The sequence below is a fragment of the Amphiprion ocellaris genome, chromosome 20 (genome assembly GCF_022539595.1).
Source record: "Amphiprion ocellaris isolate individual 3 ecotype Okinawa chromosome 20, ASM2253959v1, whole genome shotgun sequence".
Lineage (NCBI taxonomy): Eukaryota > Metazoa > Chordata > Actinopteri > Pomacentridae > Amphiprion > Amphiprion ocellaris.
Window position 1 is genome coordinate 30498580 of NC_072785.1, and position 25825 is coordinate 30524404.

A 25825-nucleotide genomic window follows, 5' to 3' on the forward strand; every position below is an offset into this window, starting at 1 on the left:
TGATACAACTTCCAGGTTAAACAGCAGAGCATTAAAACTCTCCAAAGATGTTCACGGAGGCAGAAATGTTCTGAACACAAACCGAAGCCGCTACTACCAACGCTCCGGGTGAAAAAGTCGGGCTTCCTGCTCTGCATCAGCTTTTAACTTATTCATGGTCTGCAGACAGACAGCCTCATTATGAAGCGAGAAGTTTCTGAACGAGGAGGCTGAGCTGCAGAAAGGAGGCGGCAGGTGTCTTTATTCTGCTGCTTCCCTCTGATCCTATGTGACGGCATGGCGGAGGGTCGATGGGAGTTCAGAGCTGCAGGGAGTCGAGCAGCGACGCTCCCCGATCGCCACAACTCCAGCGGCTCTTTGTTACGTAAGAGATAAGCCGAGGTTTCACTTCAAAGAGATGCCGTGTCGCTTCGGCTGCAACATGGAAATGAGGAGCTATGAAATAACGAGGAGGTTTCTTCACCTCGTTACAACAGGCAGCTGTTCACAGCGATTAGTTGATTCACTAGTTTGTACTAATTACTGCTGGGAAAGTTTATGATTTCAACCATAACAGCAGAAATGAAACATTAAATTCAGTCAAACCATTAAAAGGTGGAAAAAGTTTAGGCTAATCGCAGAATTCAATGAGCTTTTCAGACCCTAAAACTTCTAATTTTTAGACTTTTAGACACACCAAGACTGAAAATGAACAGCTTTAACCACAGGAGGTTTGAAAGGCATGTTGTCATTTGTTAAAATCTGCAGAATTATACTATTTATCAAAGCCAGAAACCCTAAAAACAGAAAGAACTGTCAACTTTCTGATTGATCATGCATGCATCCAATCCTAAAATGGTAATATTTTGTCAAAATCATTTTATTCTACAAATTTCCGAAAAAATAACCACTTGCAGGAACAAAACTAAAAATAAAAAATTCCGAGCTCCTCAACACAATTGAGAAGCTATGACTGATTTAGTTGAGACCAACAGTCCTGAGGTCACAGAAGTCACAGAAGACTTTGTCATGGTGACTAAAAAGCGAGAGGCAGCTGCATCAGAGGCAAAATATGCATTTTAAACACATTTATTAGATTGAGAATCAGATTTCTGACAAATCATGTGGCGTTCCATCAGGAAGATTAAGCAAATCCAAGCTTAAAATTGTGATATTTGATCAACATTACTTTAATGAACAAATTCACCAAAAATTAACCATTTGCACGAACAAGATGCTGTAAAAAACTAAAAATTTTTCACGTTTGACACAACTGAAAACCCACGACTGACTCGGCTGCGAACAAAAATTACGTGACAGTAATTTAGAGACTATATGGCAAAAAAAAAAAAAAAGATGAAAGTAAAGCTACTGGATCAATAAATAAATGCAGCATGGCTCAGAAACAGTGAACAGAGGAGCAAGTTGTTGGAGATACATGCAGCATGGTGAAACATCTTTCTACAGATGATGAGCAGAGACACAAAATGAAACAAAAAAAAGTCCAAAATGACAATAAAAAGCCTAATTTTCAACTAATTTTGAACCAATATCCAATAATTTTGAACAACTTTCTGCTTATTTTAGACATATATTCAGTCATTTTTCGACAATTTTATGCCACTTTAGGGAAGTTTTTAATCTGATTTCTTTATAATACAGTGAAAAATGAGTCACAGGAGCAAATAAAATACCCAAAGTACATGATGTTTATAACTTGATATCTGCAGAATAGAATGCAAGTTTAAAATACTTCAAAGAACACGTTGCTTCCTGTGTTTCAGACCTCAGTATCCTGTTGACGTTTCTATTGTTCACTGTGAAAAATGTGATTTAAACGGGTTCAAAATCAACCTTTAAAGTTGAAAACACCCCATTTGTGACTCCTGTTGTGACATATATCAGATTTTAAACAATCTAGTGGTTTATTTCCATCTCTTAGTGTCCTTTTTCCACATCTAATTCAGTTCAGCTCAGCAGAATAAAAGTGTAAAATCCTCTTCCTGGAGATCGGATCTTTAAAACTCAAAGCTCAGAGTTTTCCGACCTGGAATCAACCCTCTGCAGATCCCATCAAGGCCGTTTAAAGTGATTATCCTGAACATGTTTTGATCTACTAGCTACTCAGACCTGCTGGCCTCCTGCTTCCAGCTCATTGAGGAGCTTTGAATCCACAAACTCTCCAACAACAACCAGAGAAAACACATTTTCAGCAGGTTTTTAACTGTAGATTGAGGTGTTCAATAACAGGAAAAATATTCAACCAACAAGATGAAACTAACTTCATATGTGATTTCTCAGAATTACGAACACCTAAAAAGATCAGAAATTAAAGCTGCTGCTCAGTCAAAGCATCTCTGAGCGACATATTCTGTCTTTTCTGCACAAAATGGCTAAAAAAAAAGAATATCAGAAACCTCATAATAATACAAAAATATCAACATTTTTCTGTATATTAATGTAGTGATGAACCAAAAGAATTACCCCCCGACTCGTTCTGCTTCTTTTAATTCATTATTTGGGCTTTATAGGATCTAATTTTACTGATTTGTTGCTCGTTTTCAGCAGTTTTCTACAAACAAACTCAATCAAAACCATCTTTACGCAACAGGAAAAGCATAAAACAGCACATAGATACCAGCTGCGTTCCAATACAACTCTGAAGTTTAGGCAAAGTTCACAAAAATTAAATGTTATGGCTAAAATAGGCAGCAAAGTGTCACCAGAAGGTGGTGCTAAAGGCTACACGGCTTCAAAAAACCTCCAAGAAGAAGAAAAAACAACAAAATTTTGGCCACGTAAGAGAATAAAATGCAGAAAAGTTTTAAGAAAGTTTTTAAGCAGGAAAGTTGGAATTATTCCCTAATGTCAGCTGGTGTCAGACACAAAAACAAAGAAAGAGGCAGCCGATCAGTCAAATTTGTTTCCAGAATTTGTTGTTTTGCAAAATTTGGGGACTTTTTCACACTTTTCCGCCATTTGCACCAACTTTTTCCAATGCAAGATGTTAAAATGTGCATAAAAAGCACTAAGAAAATAAGTAAGTCAAACATCAAGCAGCTAAAACACTGGTGGTTTGAGTTAAAAGAAGAACAAATAATTCTTACTCAAGTCAAAAAACGCAGTTTTTTGCAAAAAATTTCTGGAGTTTTTTCACGCTTTTCTGCCATTTGCACCAACTTTTTCCAATACAATATTTCAAAATGTGCATAAAAACAGACTAAGAAAACACAAAAGCTGAACATCAGGCAGCTAAAATACTGGTGGAGACCAAACTGGAGGTAAAAGAAGAAATAATCTTTATTAAAGCAAAAAAATGCTTTTTTTTTTTTTTTGCAAAATTTAGGGACTTCTTTCACATTTTTCTGTCATTTGCACCAAGTTTTTCCAATGTAAAACTTCAAAATGTGCATAAAAGCAGACCAAAAAACACAAAAGTTGAACATCAAGCAGCTAAAACACTGGTGGGACCAAATCAGAGTTAAAAGAAGTCAAAAAATGCGTATTTTTTGCAAAATTTAGGGAGTTTTTTTCACACTTTTCTGTCATTTGCACCAACTTTTTTCAATGTAAGATGTAAGACAATGTAAGACTTCAAAATGTGCATAAAAACAGACGTACAAAATATAAAAGTTGAACATGAAGCAGCTAAAAACACTGGTGGAGACTAAACCGGAGTTAAAAGAACAAATAGAAACAGAAATGAGCACTAAACTAAATGAAGCAATGAGATAATTTATCAGCTCTCAGCACGTTTCCACTGCACCCAATTGGATAAAAAAAAAAGCAGCTTAATGAGGTTGAAGGCCGTCGTGTTCTGAACCAGAAAGAAACCGAAAGTCTGTTTTCTCTGATCATCTGAAGGTTTTTTGTTCCAACTTTCACAAAATCATCTACTTGTAGATGCAAAACAACAAAAGCACACTGGGTGAGAATTCTTGTAAAAACAATACTGAGGAAATCTATAAAATTGGGCGTATCTGAGCATCTGGTATTTAAATAATCTTTCCTTTGCTGTGACACACCCTCAGTAGACTTGTGTTGTGAAACGTGGACATAAAAACAGGCGTGTGCAGCTTTATCAAAAGGTTAGTGGTTACGTGTTCATACCGTACAAGCTTTACTGTAAATACAGGGAAGCTTTGGACACTAAAATGTCGATGTGCAATGAAATACTGTAAATACAGGAGAAGCAAGATTTGGAGGAATTAATATCAAATATTCTATATTCTGCTGGGAAACCTTTAGGTTAAAATGCAACACCTAGTTAAAGCTGTAAAATTAGTTTAATATTCATTATGATTACGACTTTTCTTCAGTCAAATAAAGATAATCGACTGCGACACCAATGTATTAAACGGTCCTCGTACATAAAAATTGTCTGGTTTCAAGTAAATTTGACTATTTTCAAACTGATTTTTGGTCATACAGCTGTTTGACGGAGACTAGAAGATTCTCTGTGCACGAACAAGCTAGCATTTACTGTAGCCTGCAGTTCTTTTACGTGTGGCTGTAAAATTAAACCATTTTACAGTAATTAAATCTGCTAAAAACATCATTATTTTATGTATATTTGCCTTTATTTTTTTTTTTTACAGTTTAATAGTTTTTGAATGCTACAGTATTCTGTCATTGTAACCTATTTTTTCTGGGACTTTTGCAATCAGATTTTCATAGTTTGTTTTTTTAATAGAATACTGATTTCTTTACAGTTAAAGTTGAACGTGCCACACTGAAAAAACTGCTCAGAAAAGTCTTGAGGAACACGACCAAGAGCCTCCAAACTCCCCAAATACCAATCTGACCAAGCATCTGTGGGATAAACTGCAACAAATTCAAACAACCCTACAAAATATAGAACCAAAACATCCAAATTCCTGGTATCACACACCACAGGACTCCCCAGAAGCTGTTTTGGTAGCATAAAGTGGAACTACAGGTGGATTTAACTTCATTAGTCACATTTTTAGGACTTATTTTTGACATTTTCTTGAATTCTGTGCAATAAAATGTATAAAAATGTACATAAATACAAATACAAATGGTGCAAACTCTAAAAATGAACCTCTATACGTGCTCTAGTGTGGGTATGTAAATGTGTCGAGGTGTATAGAACTCAGATATACGAGGTTTACCATCCTGAAGGCTTGAGGGAAGAACATTTCCTGAGTGTCTGATGTTTGATTAATAACACCGTATAAATATTCATGGATTCTCTTTGTTGCTCTTCAGGTCTGATTGGACTCCGCGGCTCATTATGCTAATTAGCGGCTACATGTTTCAGGGTCTGCCGGTGTCACTACAGAAACATGTGAACGGCCTTAAAGGAAGCTATTAATAGACGGGCAATCACCAGTAATCCTCCACAGCTAACTAGCAGAGAGAAAAACTGGACTTAAACTGTGAGATAACACAGGAGAGTAGCCTGGAAAGACACTAGAAGTCTTTAAAAACCAATACGACTCCAATGGGATGAGGATTTCTAGTGTAAATAGTGAGAAATCCAGTTTAAAACTCAAAGTTCCTGTAGTTCTGGTTAAATAAACTGGTAGTTCTCAACTCTACAGTTTGTCAGTTACAGGGCTGAAACGACTCCTTGAGTTATTCGAGTAATTCGATTACTAAAATTCCTCGAGGCAAAATTCTCTGAATCGAGGCTTCATTTAATCAACTACATGCTAGACTCCAGGTCATGAAATGACGGACCGTGGTCCGAGGCCGGACCCAGACTTCATTAGATAGAAACCGGGTCCTCAATTTGACGGGACGCTTCTATTTTCACCAGCGCAGCTTTTCTATTGTTTACTGCAGGAGTGTCCAACCAGTCCACTGTCTAAACGGTCGTCTAAACTAGCCGTCGGTGAACTAAAACCAGGACAGATTCAGCTGCTGCACAGATTATTTCTCACCTCAGATGCTTTCAGAAATATTTTTCCCTGAAGTGTTGTTGAAATAAAAGAGAAAGTTTGCGACCGGGCTGATATGTATATCCGACGCATCTGCCGGACCGTCAAACTGAAAGCTCGGTCACGTGACCACGAAGTGCCACGCTGAAACTCAAGCGCCGTCACGTGACAATGTTGTGGCCTGATAGTGACCGCCCACCATGTATGCGATTTCAGATGTGGCACATTTACATGCAGGAAAAACGCATCTAGTGGAACCTTCACTGTAAATATTCAGGCACCGGAATTCCGGCGTGCAGTGCTGGGGTTTGGCTTGGAAAAAAAAAGACAGGACTACATTGTCAATGGAGTTCATCCACCAATGGAATGAGGGGAACGCAGCTTTTGCCCTCAACCAAACTAATATCACGAGCCAATGGGAAGTAGAGTGAGGGCGGGTTTCAGAAAGACGTTGACATCCAGCTGCAGATGAGTCCATACCGGCACACAGACAGCGCAGTATTCCGCCAAGGATGCTCTGCGGTTGTATAATTTCTGACTATATATGTACAATACCCGTGTACTATACTATGTATGTACAATACCCCTTTATTATACTATAGCCTATATGTGTCCAGGACGGTTATTTCTGTTGCACAGCGCACTCACTTCCACTTTTGATGCTGTAACGCGCATGCCCAGTGCGGAATCTGATTACTCAATTAATTGCCAGAATAATCGATAGAATACTCAATTACTAAAATAATCGATAGCTGCAGCCCTAGTCAGTAAACTTCATAATCGAACACCAAGATGGAATCAATCAGTTTACCTATTTATTCATTATTTATTCATATTTACTCAGAGTTGGAAAAATATGTTGTTTGATTGGAAAATAGTTGGTTTTCCAGCTATTTATACACAGATCTCAAATGAGTTCACTCTACGCTGATGACATCCTCATTAAAAAGGTCTAAAAATTAATACAAACTGGTGTAATTAGCTCTGGTGCAACAAAATATTTTCAAATCTTTGATTATTTTGGACATTAATATCCAAGTTTTTAAAACTGTTGCAGGTTAATGTCCAGTTTATTGACAATTTCATGCCTTAATTTAAAAGTCTTTTTTTACACTTTTCTGTATTAATATCCAAGTTAATGACAGTTTTAGGCATTAAAATCCAGGTTCTTAACTATTTTGTGTATTTTATATCCAGGTTTTAAACCATTTTGCGCGTTAACATCCAGGCTAAGGACAGTTTTCTGACTTAAAATCCAGATCCTTAGCTGTTTTGTGCATCAACATCCATGTTATTAACAGTTTTGTGTGTTAATATCCAAGTTATTGAGGGTCCTGTGTCAATTTTAAAGTTTCCTACACTTTTGCGGATCAATATCCAAGTTATTGCAGGTTCTCAACTGTTTTGTGTATTTTATATCCAGGTTTTTAACTGTTTCGTGTGTTAAAGTCCATGTTATTGACCGTTTTGTTTGTTAATATCCAAAATATTGACAGTTTCATGCTTAATTTTGAAAGTTTTTTTTCCCAGTTTTGTGAAATAATATCCAGATTAATTGCGGTTTTGTGGCTCAAAGTCCAGGTTCTTAGCTGTTTTGTGCATTTATATCCAAATTTTTGATGGCTTTGTGCGTTAATGTCCATGTTTTTTAGACTTTTGTGCATGAAAATCCAGGTTATTTACAGTTCTGTGTGTTATTATCCATGTTATTAACCTTTTTGTGCGCTAATATCCAGGTTCTTAACTGTTTTATGCTTTGATATTCAGGTTTTTAATCCTTTCGCACCCTAACATCAAGGTTTTTAAGAGCTTTGTGTGTTACGATCCATGTTGACAGGTTTTTGTGTAAATTTAAAAGTTTTCTAGACTTGTGTGGATCAATATCCAAGTTATTGACAGTTTTATGCGACAATAATCAGACGTTTACAGAGTTTGGTCCAATTATCAATCCAAATATATTTAGTTTATCATCATAAAAGACAAAAAAAAAACTAGGAAAGCTCACATCAGAGAACCTGGAATTGGTGCAATTTTGACACTAAAGCTTCAATAAATGACAATAAATTAACCGCCAGTGTGGGAGTTGAATAAATTTCTGTCCAATCTACTTAACCTTTTCAGCATTAATCATGAAACCATTTATTTCCTGAAGTTAGACGTCTGTTTGATATCTTTAGACGTGTAAAAGCTTAAAAACGTCTAATTTTGAAAGTGTGGGTGTCAAGATTATTGCATTTAATTGAAATTAATTATGAGAAAAACAATTGGACTTAAAATGATTAAAATGAAAAATAAAAGCCCACATGAACTAGATAAACACAATATTTGCATTTGTTTGGTGAAGATGTCGAACCAGACGACACTTAGAAACCTATCGACTAAATATACTGGACAGTCGTCATGGCAACCAGCTTCTCCGAAAATAAAAAAAGCTGTCTGTGACCGTAAAGGACGAAGACGTGACGCTTTCAAGGACAGAAAACCACCAGTTAGCCGGAGAAGAGCGCTGGATGCTGGAATATGAACACGTCTGATGAACTCCTGCTGCTTTAAATCTGCTTTTAAACCACAAACTGGAGCTCTTTAGTGTTGTTTACTACCCGTATAATGGAGGCTTTTACTCCACCGTCCATCTTTATCCCATAAATCCATTTAGCTGCTGCAAATGTGATCTTTTTTTTTTTTTTTTTAAATCCGGTATGTATCATGAAGGCTGCTGATCCACTCAGACGTGATTTAAAGGATTATTATGGCGGCAACAAGTGGACGTCGGGAAAACGTTGCTCTGATTCTGATAGAAGCTGCAGGAAAGAAAGTTAATGTTGACTGAAGAGGACATTAATGTCCAGATTTAACAGTCTTGTGCATTAATATCCAGGATTTTAATAGCTTTGTGCATAAATATCCACGTTATTTACAGTTCTGTGCATTAACATCTAGATGTGAAATGATTTTGCAAATTAATATCCAAGTTCTTAAAAGTTTTTTTCATTAATATCCAGGTTTTTCACACTTTTTTCGGTTAGTAGCCAGGTTATTGATACTTCTGTGTACTAATATAGAGGTTTTTAACAGTTTTGCTCCTAATATCCAAGGTTTTAACACTTTTGTGCATGGATATCCACATTATTTACACTGTTGTGCAGTAACATACAGTTTTTAATCATTTTGTATGTTAATATCCAGATTTTTAAAAGTTTTGCAAATTAATATCCAAGTTTTTAACACTTTTCTGCATCAATATCCAGGTTTTTAATAGTTTTGTACAATAATATCCAGATTATTAACAGTTTTGCACAATAATGTCCAAGTTTTTAACATTTGTGTGCTTTCATATCCAGATTGTTGACAGTTTTGTGTATGATATTTAGGTTTTTAACAGTTTTGTGTGTGAATTTTTACTCTTTTTACACTTTAATGCATCAATACCCCGCTTTCTGACACCCTTGTCCTTTATTATCCAACTCCCTGACACTTTTATGTGCAAAAAATGCAGGTTTTTAACAGTTTTGTGCATTAATATCCAGCTTATTAACACTTCTGTGTGTTAATAATTTAAAAACTCTTTCCAAAATCAAATTCTCTACATATACAAGAACCAGTATACTTTCAGTATTTGCCCAATCAGTATTTCTACTCATGGAAGAATGACCCCTGTATTTTTGCACCATCATCTTTGCTGGAAATTTCCCCACCGTGAGATTAATAAAGACTTATCTAATCTCACACTTACAAGCAGCTCACATGGTTTATCTGAAGTAACAAACCAACAGTCCCCATGAGGCCCAACAGCAACCAAACAGCTGTTTTTCATAATTAAACAGTCCCTGCGAACACCTCAGAATGAAAGAACCTACAGATTAAGTGACTAATAACATCTGTAAAGTTCAACCAGCTGATGCTCCAGTTTGACCGGTGGATGAACTCAACAGCTGCCTGTGGTGGTGTCGTATAAATATACAGTAGGAAATAGCTGCCTGACAAAAATATACATGAAAAATTGCTATTTTAAAACAGCAACAGGGTCAGGACTGGAGTATCAGAGCAGCAATGATGGGAAACCAGACTCTGCTGCTCATAAATTCACATGCAGACAAAATCATAGGGCAGAGTTTGGGATTTTTAAAGCCGATTTCGCTCCAACTTTCTAAATATTTGAGAGCTTTCTCCTCAAAAACACAACTGAAACACAGTCGGGAATACAACACACCAACAGGTGGAGATATAACCACTACTCTAAATCCATTTCAGCCAATCAGGAGCCAGAAAAAAAGCTATTACTGGTTCCAGTAGTTCACCAACAGCAATTCATCACAATAGGAGGGTGTCATCTGCATAGAGGGATTCTCACACCTCTTTTCCTCAATATAGTAATGGTATATTTATGTGCAGATATTTATAAAGCCCTGTTAGCAAAGTTAGCAGCAGCATTATTTCTGACCACATCAGTCAGTACACAAAATCCCCTCATGACAACAAGGACAAAGACACAAACTCATCCACCTCAAGCCAAAGTTTCCACAATTTAAATGAAAATTTGGGGAAACAAACAACACAGATTTGAGAGAAGTTAGTCTAGAAGAATCTAAAGATGCTACAGGCTGTAATATGGATTAAAAGGTGACAAAATGTTTGTGAAATGTTGCAGCAGAAAGAAAAGTTTTCAGGAGAAGGAAAACAATTTATACCAAAAGAAGTCCTCCATGGAAAAGATGACACTAAATTTTCAACGATTATCGCCTAGGAAGTAAAAATAATGCACTAATATCCAGGTTTTTAATAGATCTGTACATTAATCCAGATTTTTAACAGTTTTGCACATTAATATCCATATTATTGACAGTTTTGTGCATTAATACCCAAGTTTTTAACACTTGTGTGCATTAATAGCCAGATTTTTAAGAGTTTTGTGCATTAATATCTTGGTTTTTAACAGTTTTGTATATTAATATCCATATTTTTAACAGTTTTACACATGAATATACAAGTTTTTAGAACATTTGTGCATTATTATCCATGTTATTGATAGTTTTGCAAATTAATATCCAAGTTTTTAACAGTTTTGTGCATTAACATCCACGTTATTGACAGTTTTGTGCATTAATACCCAAATTTTTTACATTTGTGTGCATTATTATTGACAGTTTTGTGGACTAATATCCATATTTTTAGCAGTTTTGCACATTAATATCCAAGTTTTTAACAGTTTTGCACATTAAAAAACAAGTTTGAAACAGTTTTGCACATTAATATCAAAGTTTTTAACACTTTTGTGCATTGCTATCCACGTTATTGACAGTTTTGTGCATTAATATCCAGGTTTTTAACACTTTTGTGCATTGCTATCCACATTATTGATAGTTTTGTGCATTAATATCAGGTTTTTAATAGTTTGGGGTACTGATATACATACACTTGGCTGTAAATCTGTTTCTGATATTGATGTTATTGTGCTAAATTTTACAGCCATACTGCCACGTGCTGAGAATTTATCGCTTCTATTTTTAAACACTACCTCAGTTTGGCCGCGAATTCAGAATCTTACGATACAGTTTAATGGAAAACAGCTCGTCGGCCACTATTCTTAGATCGCAGCGCCGCAGAGACCTCAGTGGAAACAGAAGCGTACGAAGGTGTAAGATGACCAGCGACACTCTTTAAGAATGATCCACACACACTAATGCGAAGGGGAAAACCCACTCGAGCTCTAAAAGCAGTGGGCAAGTGTGACCAGGCTTTGGTTACAGCAGCAGGGAGGGTGAGCCAATCCAACAGATGGACTCACCAGGCCACTGAACCCGGTCTGAAGGTTAATTTGTAGGATATTATGTCCCGGCTATGACGATATTATGTATGTACACACTGAGTCAGACGCCATCACTATATAAACAGTCCAAGTGGCAGATTAGTGGACTGTTGATTGTCTGCTGCTACCGGATTCAGAAGCCCAGAACTTAAAAAAGCAAGGTTCTAGGTGGATAAACTGTTGGTCCGTTTACAGTTAATTAACCGTCTGTCTGAGTAAATAAGATGAAATGATAAAGACTTAACAGCTTTAACCTTTAACCCCCAGAACACCATATCTACCATCAGGCATGGTGGTGGAAGTATCATTACAAAGTAAATGGAATAACATTATTCAGGAAAACTTAAAAACTTCAGCAGACGGTTGATCTTGGACACCAGACAGATGTTTCAAACAAACAAATTTAGTTGAACTGCACCAATTCTGTTTAGAGGAGTCAAAGATAAACCAGAAGATTGTGGACGGAAACCAGAAGCGCCTAAGCCAAAGGACATCTAAGCAAATTACTGTATGGATATTTTTGACCCAGCAGAATCTGTCGTATATCCAGAAGTCCTCTAATAAATCTATAAAAGAACCAAAAGTCATGACTCATGTTATAGGAGTCTTTGGAAACTCAAGGCTGTCATGAAACAAAAGGTCTTTACAAGTGGATGTAAACTTTGTTCACAACTGTACTTAACAGTTTTAAACTTTAACCCCAAGAACATCACATCTACGTTTAAGCATGGTGGTGGCAGTATCATGCTCTGTGGAACTGGAGCTTAACATAAAGTTAATGGAATAATGAAGAAGGAGGATTACCTCCACATTCTTCAGGAAAACCTAAAACCATCATCAGAAGATTGATCTTGAACACGGGTGTTTCAACAAGACAATGAGTCCAAACACACATCAGATGTGGTAAAGAAATGGTTCCATCAAGCTAGAATGAAGGTTCGAGACTGGTCTCCCCAAAGTCCTGACTTAAACCCATCAAGAACCTGAAGAAACAAGTTAAATTTAGTTGAACTGACCCAATTCTGTCCAGAGGAGTCAAAGATAAACCATAAGCTTGGAGATAGAAACCAGAAGCACCTAAGCCAAAATACAATTATCCAAGTAACAGCATTTCTGTATGTATATTTTCAAACAAACAGATTTTGTCATATCTGCAGAAGACCTCTAATAAATCGATAAAACAACCAAAATTCATGATTGTTTTTTGTGACTAAGACTGATGCATTTCAATGGTTCCATCAGAGAAAATTCTGAGTTATAGATCTAACTGGAAACTCAAGAGTCTCATGATATAAATGGTCTTTACAAGTGGATATAAACTTTGCTCACAACTGTACTGAAGAACTTTGACCTTTAACCCCAAGAACACCATATCTATCGTTAAGCATGGTGGTGGCAGTATTATTATAAAGCAAACTGAAGAACCAGATTTTCAGAAGATGTTCAATAAATCTACAAAACAACCAAAATTCATGATTGTTTTTGTGACAAAGATGTGATTTAATGATTCCATCAGAGAAAATTCACTGGAAACTGAAGACTGCCGTTATATCCATAAACCCTGGAACAGACAGTTCAGTTTTCAATCTGTTTGCAGTTCAACAAAACATTTGAATTCATTGAACATTCTGGATGATAAATCTCTAACTTTATATTATGCCTTTCCTGGTAGCAACAAGCACAACACCAACAAATAAAAGCAAACTAACTGTCCTGTCTCTGCCTCCCGGCGATCCTAAGCCACTGAGGTTAAACATTACATAAAGGATTACAGCGGAGACGATAAAACGCCGACTGACATAACATCTGTTCTGTTCGGTCTTCAAACCAGCATCATAACAGCCGTCAGCTGTCCACGGAAAACTCCACAGGAAGCTGGAGCTCCACCAGCTCATCAACAATGTGTTGACGTTACACACATGTGCAAAAGAACACACGTGTCGATGCAGCACCTGGGACTGATGCAGCAGAACATGAAGACAGATTTGACTGGTGGTGGATTTTTCCATATTTAACCATCAGAGGACTTCTGCTCGACCATTTCTGCTCCAAACCTTACTATAAACTACACGTTTAAAATGGTGTCTACACTAGCTGACTTATGCATTTTATTTTGATATTAATTTTTTTAAATGAATTTTTATCATTAAGAGTTATGGGAGCCATTGGAAACTCAAGACTGCCATGACATCAATGGTCTTTACAAGTGGATGTAAACTTTGTTCACAACTGTACTTAACAGCTTTGACCTTTAACCCCAAGAACACCATATCTACTATTAGGCATAGTGATGACAGTATTATTACACAGTAAATGGAATAATGAAGAAGGAGGATTACCTCCACGTTCTTCTTGAAAACTTAAAACCATCAGCTGACAGTTGATCTTGGACACGGTTGGATGTTTCAACAAGACAATGAGCCCAAACACACATCAGACGTGGTAAAGAAATGGTTCCATCAGGCTGGAATGAAGGTTCTAGACTGGTCTCCCCAAAGTCCTGACTTAGACCCATCAAGAACCTGAAGAAAACAGGTCTGAGTCACAGAGGAGGATCATAGATACAACCAAAAGCTTGTGGACGGCGACCAAAAGGTGAATAACTGCGGTGGAAACAGCCTTAGGGATGTTTAACCAAATATTAGTATTGCCGTATGTATATTTTTGAGTCAGCAGGTTCTGTCGTATTGATCATGTATTTGTCATGCAGACACCATCCCAGTGCAGGTGACAGGGCAGGACTTGTGCAACAGAAAAAGTAGAACATATAAATATATATTCCTGACCCAGATAGAGGCTGCTGGTGAACCTATCTCCATGTTCTCAGGTCTCATATAAGCGTCCCAGCGAGGCGCCAGGCTGCTGTCAATCATTAACACGAGGCCTGCTGGGTAAACTTTGCTCCGAGCCGCTGCAGCCAACAACCCGACAGATGGCTGAGCCGTGGAGAATCACTTTCACTGCTGCAGGCAGCCGGCAAGGTGTCGCAGGTACTAAACGCTGAGTTATACCAGGCTGCAAGACGGTATATACAGCAAATAACACAAAGACGACTTTAACGTTCACATCTAAACAACAAACAACACAAAGACGACTTTTATGTTTACATCTAAACAGCAAACAACACAAAAATGACTTTAATGTTTACGTCTAAACAACAAACACAAAGATGACTTCAATGTTTACATTTTTGTAGCAAACAACACAAAGATGCTAATGTTTACGTCTAAACTACTCTTTATAGTTTTACAGTCAAACATCGTAGAAAATCTTATAAAAACATTATTATTACATTATTTACAGTTTGGGCAGTGAAAATAACTTTCTTTTCTGTGATTTTACTACAAAAATCTTTATATTTATGCTGTAAAAATATCACACAAATCAGAGATAGTGGAGTAGAAATTGTTGATGATTTGAGACGGAATGACGCCAAGTATCAAGCACGGTGGCGGCAGCATCATTACGAAGTAAATGGAAGTAAATGGAAAGTAAAGGGAAAGTAAAGGGAGATAATGTCAACATGTAAATTAGGTATATAATTTTGATTCATTTTTATTTAAAAATATAGAATTTTCCTTGAAATAAATAGAAACATCTAGATAACGATATTTTTTGCTAAATACAGTAAAATGGTCAAAAAATTTCAGTATTATTATCTAGTATTAACAATTTTTTCATAGCTTTCACTGTATTTTTTGTGCTGTATTCTTACAGTCAATATGCATATTATATACATATTTTTTTCTTAAAATGAAGGGAAATCTCTATATAATAATGATTTTTTTTGGTAAGTTAAATACAGTAAAATGGTCAAAAATTGCAATAATTATTAACTAATAATTACCATTTTTGGATTGGTTTTACTGTATTTTTTGTGCCATATTTCTACAGTCAATACATAAATACACATAATTCTCAATACTTGTTTAATTGTTTGTTATTTTATTCTTTTTTCAAATAACAGGGAATGTCTGTAAAACAGTGCTATTTTTTTGCTAAATTTATAAGCTATTTGCCATTACTTTTTGGACTATTTTTATAGTATTGGTAGGTTTGTTCAATTTGTTAACCACACACATCATTTTCTTTGTTGGTTAATGAATCAGGGCTGCACAGTGGTGTAGTGGTTAGCACTTTCACCTTGCAGCAAGAAGATCCCTGGTTCGCGTCCCGGCTTTCCCGGGATCTTTCTGCATGGAGTTTGCATGTTCTCCCTGTGCATGCGTGGGTTTTCTCCGGGTACTCCGGCTTCCTCCCACAGTCCAAAAATATGCTGAGGTTAATTGATTATTCTAAATTGCCCGTAGGTGTGAATGTGAGAGTGATTGTTTGTCTCTGTATGTAGCCCTGTGACAGACTGGTGACCTGTCTAGGGTGTCCCCTGCCTTCACCTGAGTCAGCTGGGATAGACTCCAGCCCCCCCATGACCCTAGTGAGGATTAAGCGGTGTATAGATAATGGATGGATGGATGGATGGTTAATGAATCAATTAGCCGTTGTTAAAACGTCCGAAAAAAGCCCAAAAATCACGTCTTCAGACATCATGTTTTGTCTCATAAAGGAATAAAGAAAACAGAAAATATTCTCATTGAAGAGGCTAAAAATTGCAGAATCTGGACGGTTTCTCTTAAAAATGAACTTTAAATAATCAAAACAGTTGCAGATAATGATGGATTAATACCACGTCTGTTCTGTCAACAAAACAGAAGAGAAACGACAAAATAAAACAGGGAAAAGCTCAATTAAATCGATTCAAGTTGATAAATTATTTAGGAAAAAACGTTTCGTTGCTTTTTGTTTTGTCAATTGAATGAAAAGATTAATTTCATGGAAAAATTAAAGGTATTAATGAAAGTTTTGGTGCCAAATCTTTGGTATTTTATTAGAATTAGACCTGAAAATGTTCAAATATGACAGATTTAACTAAAAGGCAGATTTATCTCATCATTTCCTGGTTTTACTGAATGCTGATTTACAGATTCTGGCGAAAAACTGATGATTTCATTTTCTTAAATGTGAATATTTTCTGGATTCTTAGTTCTTTTATGACAGTAAATACTGGCTTATAGAGACAAAGATTGAACTTTTTCGGTTTGTTAAAGGATTTAATAGAAATTTGTTTTTCTTCTAGAGCTGTAAAACTGATTTTTATCACTTTTATTGGAGGAAAATCGATGATTTCAGCAAATTTTTTAGTTTCTGTGACAGTACACAGAATTATCATATTAAAATCAACCATAATTAGTTGAGTGTTAAATTAATTGTCAATGTTCTGGTTTCTTTTCTCCTTTATGACAGTCAACTGAATAACCTCCTATTTAGGTGATATAGACTGAATGGTTTCACTTTCATTTTTACTTTTTTGAAGGAAAACTGACCTTTCAGAGTAATTAAACCATCTGTAAAAAACATTTTTCCATTAAAAGATTTAATAGAAACTTTCTCTGGAGTTTCCAAATTGATTTCAGCTTCTTAAATATGAACACTTTCAGGTTTCTGTGACAATAAACTGAATTATGGCACTGAAATCAACCATAATTAGCTGCGGAATCACAGATTTAATAGAGATTTCAATCATTTTGACTTTTCGGAGGTAAAATTGACCTTTCGGAGTAATTCAATAATCTGTAAAATACACCTTTCCATTGAAAAACATTCAACAGAACTTAGATTTATCTCCTCAATTCCTGGTTTTGTTTTTAAAAGATTTATTAGAAACTTTCTCTGGAGTGTAAAACTGATTTCAGCTTCTTAAATGTGAATATTTTCTAGTGTCTTGCTTCAGTATTTACTTTTATTGTACATACTTGTTGGACTCTGACTCAAATGCAGATTTATCTCAATTCCTGGTTTTGCTGAATATTATTTGAGTAATCACAGAAAAATAATGAAACAACACATCAATTCTGCTTAAATCCATTAAACTTTTTAACAAATTTAATGGAAACTTGAAGTTCTTCTGTAGTTTTTGGAGTAAAATTGACATTTTAGGAATAAATCTCTAAACCAGCAGCTAAAGTTGACCTGCTCAGGTCTATTTAAAGCCATTTTTCTACATTTTCTGCCACGAACAGCTCCGTTAAACCTCCTACTTCTGCTCTCCAGCTTGTAAACATCCCACATGTGCACCACGACCGACTGACCGACAAGACGGATGGACGGAAGCTCAGGAGGCCCAAACTTCAGCTGGGACCTTCCAGCTCACGAGAAGAAACCTTTCCATTCTGAGAAAACACCCGTCTTCAGTTTCAGTCCATTTTAAGTCCTCACACACAGACACATACACACACACACACACACAGACACATACACACACACACACACACACACACACACACACACACACACACACACACACACACACACACAGCTGCTAGTGGCTAACAGCTAGCAGCTAAAGGCTAACAGCTAACTGCTAACACACACCAGAAGCTGGACTCACTGAATCAGGCTTCCTCTGAGCTGACCGGCCGTCCTGAACGCCGCCTGTCCGAGCCAAACATGTGGACGGTGGTTAGAGGATGTTCCCGCTGAGGAGGACCGTCTCCCGACCGGAGCCGTAAAGAGACACCGGCCGGATCGGGTTTCTGCAGGACGGCGGCTCCATTGGCAGAGAGGCTCGGGGGCGGATCGAAGCCATTGTACAACTTTCTGTCTATTTCTGCTGCGGCTTTATTTAAAGACCAGGAGGTCGGAGACAGAAAGGCCTCGACCCACAGAGAAAACACACCACCAGAGCTGGACACGGAACATACATGTGCTGCTGGTTTTACATGCTTAGAACACGGCAGAGAGGAAGGAAGAAGATTCAGAGACGACGGGAAAGAAACTCAGCATGAAGCAGATAAAGAGATCCAAATTTAGACTGAAAATTAAATAAAACATCAGTAAAAATGGAAAATATCGCAGCAAAGACGCCAAAAGAAAACTTTAAAAATGGCTCAAAAAGTGTAGAAACTGTGAGAACTGAAAACATCTGCATAAAAATGATTCCTGCTTTAAATACAAACTGCAAAACTGTGTTTTTACAGTGAAACACTGTAAAAGAAGAAATTATTATCTGTAAAAAAAAATACAGATTTTTCAGGTCGGTATGGAAGATTTTTACTAAAGATTTTCTGTATTTCAACAAAACTGGAAAAATCTGTAAAATGCGAGAAAGAAAAAAATAAAACCTTAAAATGCATAATTTTTAGTTCAAATAATAAAAAATGTCTCAAAAATAATTATTTTTAAAAAGAAAAATAGTGTAATTCTATTCGGACTGTATCTTTTACAAGTTTAGTTTTTCTCCGTTTTCTTTATCCATTTTAAATATTCTCTAAAGGCTTTATTCAACTTATCTGTACTATTTTTGATGTTATTTTAATATTTTTAAATAATTTATTTTATTCTGCTGTATCTTTCTCGTTTTTTCGTGTTTTTTTTAAACTCTCAGTCAATAATTTTTAATTATTCCACTAAATCTGAGGGGATTTTATCCAGTTTGTCTGCAGCATTTTTGATTTACTCAATTTAGATAATTAAAAAAATAATAATGTATTTTTACACACACACACACACACACACACACACACACACACACACACACACACACACACACACACACACACACATATATACTGCTGTATTTTGTATTTTATCTTGTTTATTTCATCTTATTGTTTTATTTTAAGTTTAATATTTCTCTTGCTTTCTTTTTCATCCATTTTAAATATTCTGTAAAGGCTGAGTGCAGTTTATTCAAATCATCTGTACCATTTTTTTATTTTATTGAAACATTTTTAAATATTTTTATTCTGCTGTATCTTTCTCTTTTAATTTCCTCTCTTTTTTTTTACTCTTTGAGTCAACCACTTTTAATTATTCTGTAAAATCTGAGTGCATTTTATTCAGTTTGCAGCATTTTTTGATTTACCTCATTTAGGTGTTTTTTTTAACTGTTGTATTGTCTATTTTACATATTCTAAACATCTTTGTGCACACTAAGGTGTAAATAAACTCCTTTTCTCCTCCTCCTATTCATTCTCTACTTGCTGGCTGTCATTAATAATCACTGGTTACATGAACCAACATGTTGCTTCATGCTTACTGTGATTAAACGTGACGTCTGCAGTGATTTTCCACCAACCTTTGACAGAAAACTTCCTGCTAGAAGCAAGAAGAAGGAAAAGTCTGAGCTCTAAATCATAAATGTAAAGCTTAATTTAACCAGTTTATCTTAAATTTAACAAGACATGTCGCTTTAATTCCCGTCAGAGCTGCTTCCTGCATCATAAATGATCACACAGAGATAAATCTGAGGCGGGCTTTCAGTCTATTGTGCAAATTCCTGAAGGTTTGTGTCACGTTTCTTCCCGGGGATCTCCTCCAGAAAACTTCCTCTGGGTTTATGCAACTCAACGCTGGGTGTTTTTTCTGGAGGATGGAGCCCAAAGATGCGATTTGTGAACTTTAACAATGAGATTTTCCAGACGTAGACGAGTAGAAGTTATGGAAATGGAGCAGAAAAACTGAAAATATGTACAAAAACAAGAGGAGAAACCAAACCCCTGTTCATAAATAATAACATCGAGAAAAACAAGTAAATTTACCTAAAAAGTTAAATTCATAAGTATGATCTATTACATAAATTGACTAAATTCACCTCACAATTTGAATATTAAATAAAATATCTCTACGTGCAGTTTAGTGATAACACACATTTCAGAATATCATCACTTCCCTTCTATTTCCACGAAACGTCGGCTCACATTAGTGTCCGTTTATCGTCTTTAAAGCATCAAATGAAGCAAAAACGCCTCAGCGGAGCTAAAATTATCACTATTAACCTTCTGACATGACAAGAAACATCAGCGTCACTTCATGTCAGCGGAGGAAAAACGTCTGAAAAATGAGTGAAAACAGCTGCGAGGCTAAAACGCTAAGCTAACACCTGTATGCTAACATGTTAATGCAACTAAAACAAAGCTATAGTTGAATAAAAATCCAGGTTTTTGGTGTTTTTGATGCATCCGGTGCTCTGTTAAATCCTCTACACAGAGTCTAAATCAGAACGAGGCAGAGAAGAAGGTTTCTAATCTAGGATTCCATCTTCAGAATCATCAGACGGTTCGTAGCGAGGAGGTGAGAAACGAGTGTGAAAGAGAAACCAACGTGTGAAAAAGACCGAGAGCCGCAAATAAACACAGAGAGACGGTAAAAGATGAGCAAAAATAAAGTGAAAGAGAACTCAGAGTACAGAAAGAATGTTGGTATCATTGCAAACGTCAGATAAAAGAACAAAGACGATCTGAGTTTGATAAATTAATCGAAGTATTGGATGTGATCCTGTGTGTTCATGGTAAAAAAGTTGCTTTTAACAGTCATTTTGTGAAATAAATTACTTTTAGTTTACTTTTCTTTTAATAACAGATAATAACCACAAACAAAAATCATCATAAATCTGTACTTCTACCAATAGTAACCGGTACTTCTGTAACATCTGGCCTGAAAATTTATTAAAAAAATTTTTTTATCTACTAAAATATATTGTTATTTTTACAGATATCAGCTGTTATTTGAATGCAAAATTATGTGTATTAAGGACTGGAAAATGGTAAAAATAATAATACTAAAAATTTAAGCTGTAGTTTAACAAATTCTTATTGATTTATTGATCATTAGCAAATAAAAATAAATGTTATTTACACACCAATCATAAAAACTGGCCAAAAATGTAAAGAAGTCCACATTAGGCTTTTTTATTTGACCATAAAATTATACATTTTTTTCTGTATTTTAATCAGCAAAAATAATTATAGTAATTCATTATCAGATAAATACTGTTATTTTAAAGAATATTATTGCTAATAATTCTAGTTATAATCCATTACAGTTTAATTATTTGTATATACTACTACTACTACTACTAATAATAATAATAATAATAATAATAATAAATGATAAATTAAATTGTTAATCATATTCATTTACAGGTTAACATAAATTTTTAAAAAATCCACATGAAATATTTGTATATTTGCAATTTGTTTTTCTTTTTAACACTTGACCATAAAATTACACTATTGTGACGGTATTTAAATCAGCTAAAAATTTGTTATTATTTAACAGCTAATTGTCATTATTTGAAAGAATATTAATCATTCTAATTACTATCTGCTATAGATAATAATGCTAGTAATAAAAAAATGTAAATTTAATAAAAATGCTAACCCTATTATTGTACATGTTAATAATAAAAAAAATGGCCAAAAATGTAAAAAGAAAAAAAGAACGTCCACATCAAAAATCTTTTTCAACGTTTCACTATAAAATTACACTATTTATACTGTATTTACATCAGGAAAAAATACTGTTACTTAAGAGATAATTAACATTATTTAAAAGAATATTATTAATAATTGTATTTATATTATAATTTATGATAATTACTCTTACAATAATAATAATAATAATAATGATATAAAAATGGTAAATTAAATTAAACTCTTAACCCTAATAATTTACATGTTCATTTTTTAAAAATCCAAAATATATATATTATATTATCTACTAATTGAACCTTTAACTGCATTAACTTACATGTTGATTGAAAACAAATGGTCTAACATGCTTAAAAAACATTTATTGTCCAAATAAAAATCTGTACAATTAATAATTTATTCTTTTACGATGAGTGGCTAAAAAAATGTTGTTTTATTGTATTTAAATCATGTAAAAATGTCATTATTTTAGAGATATTTGCCTTTTTTTTCCCAACGTTTTTACAGGTTTTAATGCACTTTTCCTTGAACCTTTGGCATCAGATTTTCGTGTTTTCCCCATATTATTATTTTTATGATTATATTTATTCCAGGTAAATCTGGAGGTGAATTTATCACCTGAGGAGGATTTTTTTTTATTTTTTTTTTTCCATCAGACAGCTGAAGCTCTGTTGATTAGTACGGTTTCTGTCCGGCTACATTCCTGTCGTCAAACCAAACCTGGCCGATGTTTTCTCAGGTGAAGCGTCTCTTTGTTTGTCGCTGCACCCAGAAACATTTCTAACATTCCTGCTTCAGTCTGACACACTTTAAACCGTCTGAGACTCTAATTAACACGCAAACAACAACAAGACGAGGCTGCAGGGACCAATAATTATGGGATGTTTTAGTTCATCTTCATGTCAAACACTTTGAGACGCAACCTGCTGTCTAAGCTGAGCAACAGAAAATAAATTATTCTACTTATTATTAAACAAAAATCAGCAAAAACAGGCATCAGAGCTGAAATTTTATCCCAACCTGACCGATAAAAACACCAAAGAAGCTGCAGAAAAATTTTAACAGGTCAGATTTGGATCAGAAAGAGGCAAAAACATGAGCTGCTGCATGAAATTATATTAATATTTTTCAGATTTTTGTGTAATATTTAATATTTTCTCAGTAAGTTTTGAATAGTTTTAGTTTTTCCTAATTTAAAAAGTAAAAAATTCTTCAGTTTAATGATAAAAATCAACTTAAAGTGCATTTTTAGAACATTTTTCTTGCTAAAGTTCAAGATTTCAAGACTATATTTATGGAGAAATCTAAATCAGTGCTGTAGATAAGAGTGTGTCATTTAATGTCATTTTATTTATAAATTTTTGTTTACTGCTCTCAAATTTTCTGCTTTTTCCACTTCCTTTAACTCAAATTTCTTTTATCTAACCTCATAGTTTGGCCACATTTTTAATAACTTAGTCTACTACTCTACTACTTATGAAGGTTTTCTACCTGTTTATTAACTTTTATGTTGCAGTTTTGACATTAAAACTAATTTACAGATATTTTTGATCATTTTTGCAAATAAAAAACTTAAAAATTTTAGAGTTTTGTGTTTTTCAAGGGGGGGGAAGGGCAAAATGGTTGAAAATCTGTGTTTTTTGGTGAAAAAAACCCCAGAAAATTATGACATTTTTATATCCTGGCATGAAATTATATTAATATTTATCATATCTTTGTATAATATTTAATATTTTCTTGGTAAATTCTGAACAGTTTTATTTTTTCCTGATTTAAAAAGTGAAAATCCTTCAGTTAAGTGATATAAATATTTTTTAAAATAGACTTAAAGTGCATTTTTGGAACATTTTTCTTGCAAAAGTTAAAAATTTCAAGACTATATTTATCAAGAAATAGAAATTAATCAAGCGTAGATAAGAGTGTGTTGTTTAACGCCATTTCATTTGTACATTTTTGTTCACTGATCTTTAATTTTATGCTTTTTCACTTTCTGTAACTCAAATTTGTTTTATTTATCCTCACAGTTTTGGTTTACTAACTTTTGTGTTGCAGTTTTAACATCAAAACTAATGTACGGATATTATTTTTGGTCATTTTTGCTCATAAAAGACTTTGTTTTCGGGGGGAAAAAGCCAAAACGGTTAAAAGTCTGTGTTTATAGATGTAAAAAAACATAAAATTATGACATTTTTATATCCTGGCGGCTGGATATGAAGCTCAAAAGCTGCTCATGATGTGAAAAACGAGTGATTTTCTCCAGAATAGAGACAGTTGAGGAACTGGAAGACCAGAGCTGCCTCCAGGTGATCTACCTGTCCAGACAGGTAACCAACCGACGGCTCTAAAACAACAACAGCAGCAGCTCCTCGTCCAACCACAATCTGACCAGAAACAACTAAACTTTTCATTCTTCGCCAACAGCAATCAGACAAAAACTAAACTTAATGTTAAAAACCTGCAGCAGAACCTTTACATAATCAGGATTTATGGACAAGAGACGCTTCTTTTCCAGAGTGTTTACTAAAAATGTGCTCAAACAGAAGTCAGAGTAATACTGGATATTTTATTCATAAATAACGTTGCGGCTAACAGATGTAGCTCCACATACTAGAAAGAATGTAGCCAACAAGCTAAACGGCATCCGGTAAAACCAGCGCGGTTTGTCGGATCTAGAAATGAAAATAAAGTTTGTTTGTGGGCGGTGTTGGAATGAAAGCACTCAACCGTAAAGGTGAAACCATATCAAACACGTATGTGGAGGACAACACAGAAGGAAACCAGGCTGCTAGCGCTAGCAACGCTAACGTTAGCCTCATTCAGTTAACCAGGAGAAGATTGTTTACTCAGAGACACAGAGATACAACTCAGTCTGAGAAAAAACTGCAGTTTATCACAGGAAAAACTGGAAAAACACACAAAAAGAATAAAATTTTGGTGTTTTTCTTTGCTCTGAAACTATTTTTGTAAAATAAACGTGCATTTATTTCAACAATGGCGGCAAAAAAAGAGCTCAAATTCTGAGTAAATATGCTAAAAATTGGCAAAAATATCCAAAATATCAGAGCAAAATTTACCATAATGTCCATAAAATGATGCACAAAAACCTTAAATATTCCTTTTTGGTGAAATACTGCAGTTTATCACAGTAGAAACAGTATAAGACGTGCTTAAACGCAACTTAGAATTAATTTTACTGTCCAAAAATGTGAAGACACACACTGGGAATTTAATTCCGCCGTTTTCTCTGCTCTAAAACTACTTTCACAAAATAAACCTGCAAGTATTTAAACAAAGGCAGCAAGTTACACAAGGGAACTAAAGGAAAAGGCTTCTGAAAATTTAAGAAAAACACCAAACAACTACATATTTACACCAGTTAACTAGTTAAACTCACAGCTACACATTTAATAAACCATCTTTACTCTGTTGTGCTGCTCCGCTACGAATGGTCCAACACAAATTACTGAATTTTAAACGTCCCAAAGTTGTCAAAAAGCTCAAATATGTCAGATTATAACTCAAAAACCACAATATGATGCCAACTTTAACAACCTTTTTCACGCGTAATAAATCCGATTCTGTCGCTTTAAAAACGCTTTGGCATGAACATAAAACAACTTTTACACAAGAAAACAGTGAATTTGCTGATAAATATGTGTCTAAAAGCCATAAAATAAAGAGCCGAGATCAGATTTGAACAGAAGATTTGACAACCAGAATCGGATTCTAAAAGTCTGAAACCTTAAAAGACGATTTTCACAGCATGAAGTTCTAATTTTAAGTGATTAAGAGGAGATTAAATGACTTTATGTGAAGTTATTCCCACCCAGAACACCTTAATTCATGCAGTTTGCACATATTTATGC

General features: G+C 34.9%; 1 protein-coding gene across 7 annotated transcripts in view; it reads right to left on the minus strand.

Annotated features, from left to right (window-relative positions):
• Positions 1-25825, minus strand: part of ppp2r5eb (protein phosphatase 2, regulatory subunit B', epsilon isoform b) — a 59710-nt gene that overhangs the window by 17806 nt on the left and 16079 nt on the right. The window contains exon 1 of one of the 7 annotated variants that reach the window (XM_023270635.3): positions 18137-18292. The exons of the other annotated variants lie outside the window; for them this stretch is intronic. The gene's annotated coding sequence lies outside the window, so the exon portion shown is untranslated. Of the gene's footprint in view, positions 1-18136; positions 18293-25825 lie in introns of those variants that run through there. 7 annotated transcript variants of the gene reach the window in all.